We start from the raw sequence: 6,151 nt of genomic DNA on the forward strand, positions 1-6,151 counted from the left end.
GGAACGCCAGGAGGACATTGAGCCCAGTGAGTGTGTAAAGCAGTAGCAGAATGAGTCCAATGAGCTACTCATGCCTCTCACACAGCAATTGGAGCATATCTTTTACAGCCTTGTGCCTGTTACATAGGAATTGTGAAAGGGAACATGGAGGTTATAGAAAGGGAAGGACTTTGAATAACCAGCTTTAGTCGAGAATGAAAAGTAGTTAGAAAACAATTGGGATTGATGACAAAAAGCGAGAGTCCGTTAAGAAGGAATTAATAACAGAAGATTTCCAAAGTCAAGCCACAATCCAGCACAGTCAACATAGTTTTATGAAGGATAAATCATGTTTGAATGATCTGACTAACTTTCTTTAAAAAAAATCTAAACAAGCAAGGTGGATAATGGGGATCCTATAGATGTATTATATCTGGACTTCCAGACATCAGTGCATAACGTGCCTCGCAAAAGATTATTATGCAAGACAAGAACACATGGGGTTAAGAACAATTTACTTGTTGGGTGAGAGGATTAGCTACCAGTAAAAAAAACATGATATGGAGTAGCTGGTTTTGGACTTGGTTGGACAAGGTCAAAAATCAAACGACACCAGGTTAGAGCCCAATTGTTTTATTTGCAAACACAAGGTTTCATTGTGCTACTCCTTCATCAGGAGTAAGAGAGATAGGAAAACCTTAAACATAGAAGTTGTAAGGAAAAGATCAAAGGGCTTTACAACTTATGCACATGAATTGTACACACTTAAGATGGCTCTTAAATATTTCAGCAGTTAGAACGGAGACGCAAGTTTGATTGATTATTATGCAAATCGCAGAATTTATTTAAAGTCACTGCCTGGAGATACCATCAGGTAAATGAAGTAACACTTGCCGTCAGACAATGTATTCTAAGTGGGAGATCTCGTTTGGACGCTGTCTGTGTCTTCATCTGGAGTCGGACTGGTTTTATATACAAAATAGGAGTTTATAAAATATCACGTTGACTGACTGTCTACAAATTGTATGTTTTTAGAACAAAATAAAATGCATCTGCAAATACAAATTGGCAAATGCAAGTTCTCCCCGCAAATTTATATGTGCGTACGTGTGTGTGTGCGTGTGTGTGTGTCTGTGTGTGCGTATGTGGGAGAGAGGGATGTGTCTGTGTGAAGAGGAGAGAGAGAGAGATACTGTGTATACGTGAGAGAGAGTGAGGGATATTGTGTGTTTGAGTGCGGGAGTTAGAGAGAGAGGCTGTGCGTGTGACAGAGTGGAATGCGCGTGTGTGCATGTGAGAGAGAATAAGGGAGAGTGTGTCTGGAGCGGATAGGGAGAGTGTCCATCAGTGTATGTAACGGGGAGAGTGAGAGTATATGTTTGTCCAGGCGAAAACACGGACAGGTACAGCACATCCCTTTCCACACACACTCACTCCATGGTTTAAGAGCGTCACCTCCCTGCAGCAACTTCCCATTTTGTTTTCATGTTACAGACCCAGATGCGGTAACTACAGTCCCTGTGCTCCATCCAGAGTTGGGTCAGCAAATCCTCAGGTCTCCCTGAATGTCTGAGGCAGCTCACAGCACAACCTCCAGCAAACCATCCCCAACCCCTCCACTAACTCTTCAATAACAGTAGTCAGTCAGAAGCCGCTCTGCTACAAGCTAGATGCTTGTTCCTTAATAATTATACTCGAGGATTTTCCTCGTGTAACTGACTGCACGATCAACTGAGACAAATAAAGGCATTCCGCGATCAGGTACATACCAAGTTTCAAACACGTGAGTCCGAGCTGCTGGAGCACTCCTGTCCATGGAGCACCACATGGGATACATCGGGAAGTGAACAACGGCCTGACACACACCATTACAATGTTTCTGAGCTTCACCATGCCAGCACTCAATGCATGAGGGAGTTGAAAGCCAAGGCCAGAGAAAGATACAGAAAAAAAAACCAAATAATTTATTAACTGATTACTTCCTGAAAATATGGATAAGGAGATGGGCGGATTGGAGTAACGGGATAAGGGAGACAATGGAGGGTCCAATCCAAAGAAAGCATGCATTGAATGGAGACATTGCCATATCCGCTAGAATGGTCCATTGCCTCAAATTCTGAATCTGCCTCACAGAACCAGCCCAGGCACCATAAACTGGTGTAAGGTAATGGCTAATATGGAGAGCTGTGTAGGCCGTGCTCGTGGACTGCTCCATAAACTGGATTATCTCCATACAATGAGGAACATTGCAAACCTTTGCCAGGATATTGCAACCCTCTACCACCACCCTCTGCCTCCTACCTTTGAGATGTTTTGCATTCAAATGACTTTCATATGAACCAACCTTGTTAAACAGATAACCATACACAATGTAATTCAACGGCTTACTGAAGTCCATATTGACAATGTACAAAACTTCCTCGCAATTAATCTGCTTAGTCGCTTCTTCAAAAACATCTCAGTCAAGTACGTGAGACAAAATATTCGTTGCACAAAGCCATGTTGACTATGCCTAATCAGTCGTTACCTTTCAAAATGTGTGAAAATCCGATGACGCATAATCCCCTCCAATAGCTTACCTACCACTGACGTCAGACTCACAAGCTTTTCCTTATTACCCTTAAATCCTTTAAGTAGTGGCACCACGTAGCCAACCTCCAGTCTTCTGAAAATTTACCTGTGGCTGTTGATGATACAAGGGGCCCAGCAATCACTTCCCTAGCTTCCCACAGAGTTCTAGCATCCACCTAATAAAAGCCAGGGCATTTTCCTTCTTTTGCATGTTTTTAGACCTCCAGCAGCTCCGCTGTAATACAGACACTTTCCGAGATGTCACTACCTATTTCTCAAGTTCTCTAGCTTCCATATCCTCCTGCCCAGTAAATACTGATACAAAATATTCGTTCAGTACCTCCCCCATTTCCTGTGGTTCTGCACTCGGGCAACCTTGCTGATCTTTAAGGATGTCCTATTCTCTCCACAGTTACTCTTCATTCTTGACGTACTTGTAGAATTCCTTTGGATTCTCCTTAACTCTGTTTGACAAAGATATCACATTCCCCCGTTTTATGCTCCCAATTTCCCTCTTAAGTATACTCCTGTTGCCTTCAGACTCTTCTAGTGATTCACTTTAAATCAAGAATTAAGAGGCTAATGATGACCATTTCAATTGTCGGAAAAATCCATCTGGTTCACTGGCACGCTTTAAGGAAACAAACTGCCATTCTTACCTGGTCTGGCGTAAAAGTTACTCCAGACTCACAGCAATGCGGTTGACTGCTAACTGCCCTCTGGTGAATTAGGGTTGGGTAATAGATGCTTGCCTAGCCAGGGACGTCTTCATCCTGTGAATGAATTAAGAATAAGAAACCCTCTATTCCTGCTCTCTATACCTGACATATGCTTCCCAACTGACCCCCTTTTCTGAGAATATCTGTCCCAATCGAATTAATAGTTAATATCATCAAAATTGGTTTTCAACAATTTAGAACTTTAAGTTTTAGACGTGGTTCATCCTTTTCCATCTATATTTGAAAACTAATAGAATTATGATGACTTACCATAAAGTACTCCCCCACTGATACCTCAACCACCCCCTCCACGCTGCCTTGTGTCCCGAGGGTAAGGTGACGTTTAGCTCCTTCTCTGTGATTCAGAGCATTTGTCAAGCTGCTGCAGCGTTGTAGCTGGGATTGGGGTCAGCAGAGTCTTCGACTCATTGGGTTGAATGTAAAAATGTCTCAGTGACATTTTCATTGAGTGTGACGGAGGGATGATCTGCACGAAGCTGAACTAGTTTCCTGGTGCGATCTTATCTAAGTTAATTAATCATCTACCCACCTCACCCCATGGTATCCAGCTCATTCAATGCCAGCCCGATTCTCCCAAACATCATGACTGTAGGTACTCAGCATCACCCGTATATCCCTGGATATTCCATGATCCCTGGCACTGGGACCATCTTCAAAAGGCCAATGGGCAAACGGTTGAGCATTCTCTGTTTGGAGCTGTTCTGCACAGTATACCCTGAGCATGGCAGATAAGGGGCAATTGCACCACGGTTTGCCAGCAGGGCACAGAGGTCCTGGTGGATGGGCTAGTACAGAGGAGGACCATTCTCTTAGCAGAGGGGGCCACACCACCAGACCTATCAAGCCTGGTCTGAGCTTAGTGCAGTATCTGTGGTCTGAAGGAATCTCCAGCAATACAGGACAGGCATCAATAACCTTCCCCACTCTGTCAGGATAAGGCTCACCGTATACACTCTGCTCCCTCGCACTCACTGTATATCCGTTAAAGCATCAACCCCGATCAAGGCACATGCTCCACACTCTCACTGCTGCATGTAGCACCATCCCTCTCTCTTTCCCCTCTACTATATCTCCCTCATGAATATCACGAATAGCAACAGCAATATCCATCACGAATGTATACAGAACTGTTGACTGACTCCCTCTGTACATGTCACCATCCCCCACCCGCACACTCCTCCCTCCCCCCCACAAACTACACCAGCACATTCAGCAGGGTAACCCAATCACACCCTCACTCCATCCTTTCCTGACGCCTATTACAGGAGAAACAGCTTGGAATAGGACGGAAAGGGCCAAGACGGGTGATGGAGTGTCCGATATCCATCTACCCCCCGCCCCAGCACTCCGTACCTGTGTATCTTTATTTGACTTTGTGAGTATCTCTCCGTGGGTGCAGGTCTGACAGTCTCTGTGGTGTTTAAAAGGACACAATCTGTCCCTCAGCTGGCCTCCCCACCGATTGGAGTGACAATGGCAGAGGGTGATAACCTTCGAGGATTCAATCTGGGTGGGAGAGAGTGCAGCAGCTCACATCATCATTCAAACTGACAGCACCATCAACACACACACACACACACACACCTACTGTGCTCTTCAATTGCAGCCTTTTACATGGACAAGAACGGAGCTTTCTTGCTTGCTTTCCTATCTGCAAACCTGCCTGCGAATTTGCTTGAAAAATTTTGCTCTCGGAGTGAAGTGTAATGTAATTCCATTTAATTACTGTGCAAAGCATTGTAAAGTCTTTTCTCCAACCTGGTTCTGATCATATGCCATTCTGTTTGAGAGTGAAGTTACCGTATTCTGATCCTTCCACGAAAAGCAGAACTGTATTTGCATTCCTTGCGCAGGCAGACCGGTTCAAAGACAGGGAAGAAGCGGATGCACTGCTGTCACAGCGAACCACGAATTCCTGAACTTGTCTGTCTATCAAATGTACCCCAAAGTCGTCTCTGAAAGGCCTCATTTGGAAGCTGTCTGTCGTTATTCAACGTGGCACCAGTGGTCCTGAATCAGGTTTTGGAGAAGTTCGCACGTTAGTGGCTCATTCATTCAGCAACAGCAATGAAAGAAATTACACTCTCAGAGGAACCTCTGGACCTGTGCTTTCATAGCGTCGCTAGTATTAAGGTGCGCCCTGAGACCTAAGCCATGTTGGAACTGAAATGGGGATGCGACAGAGAGGCTACAGAATGACATCGCATCCATTTGGTTTTCTTTAAATCACGGATGAGCAGGAAAATGTAAACAGGGAGGGCGAGTGGGGAAGTGAGGCAGTTGCAGCTCTGGTAAAAGTCCTTCTTTGTGATTCACTCAGCAACCAGAGACGTGAAGGTGACTCAGGCGTGAGAGCTCTTCACATCGTGAACAAAAAGCAATCAAGGGCAGTTAGCACCTCTTCCGGAGTGGGGGTGGGGTGACTTCTGTTGCTATGTTCAGAAACTGCCTTTTAGATTGAGGTGGACAGAAACTGCAATTCTCATATGCACCATAGAGTTTAGCAAAATTTATAGAGTCGCTTCTCATCGATTCCCGCACAGGTTTCCAACTCAGTTGGTATCCATGTGGCTCATGTCCAGGTGTGATAATCTCTGCAGCAAATTGCACGGTTAATGAAAAAGGCACGGAAAGTGGCATCTCGAACCGGCCCCGAGGTCAGAGCATGCTCACAATGTGATCTGTCGTTCTCGGATTGTAATTCCACCTCCGGTTTAGGGTGGACAACATTCTTTGGGAACCTTATTCTGCAAAACAGACACAGTGACTTAAACTATGCTGCACGGTATGATGTGGAACACGGCCTGCTCAGCTTTGTGCATTTTCCCTGTAGCCCAGTGTGTTTCATATTCCGTGTAAAC

General features: G+C 44.9%; 1 long non-coding RNA gene across 1 annotated transcript; it reads right to left on the reverse strand.

Moving 5' to 3' along the window:
• Positions 1 to 718: 718 nt before the first annotated feature.
• LOC140488935 (uncharacterized) lies at positions 719 to 4,824 on the reverse strand. Its single transcript, XR_011963070.1, has 4 exons — positions 4,644 to 4,824; positions 3,210 to 3,323; positions 1,749 to 1,879; positions 719 to 941 (listed from the first exon to the last, which is right to left on the reverse strand). It is a non-coding gene; the product is annotated as an uncharacterized lncRNA (long non-coding RNA).
• Between the last annotated feature and the right edge of the window lie 1,327 nt (positions 4,825 to 6,151).

Source organism: Chiloscyllium punctatum, chromosome 18 (assembly GCF_047496795.1).
Source record: "Chiloscyllium punctatum isolate Juve2018m chromosome 18, sChiPun1.3, whole genome shotgun sequence".
NCBI classification, from domain to species: Eukaryota; Metazoa; Chordata; class Chondrichthyes; order Orectolobiformes; family Hemiscylliidae; genus Chiloscyllium; species Chiloscyllium punctatum.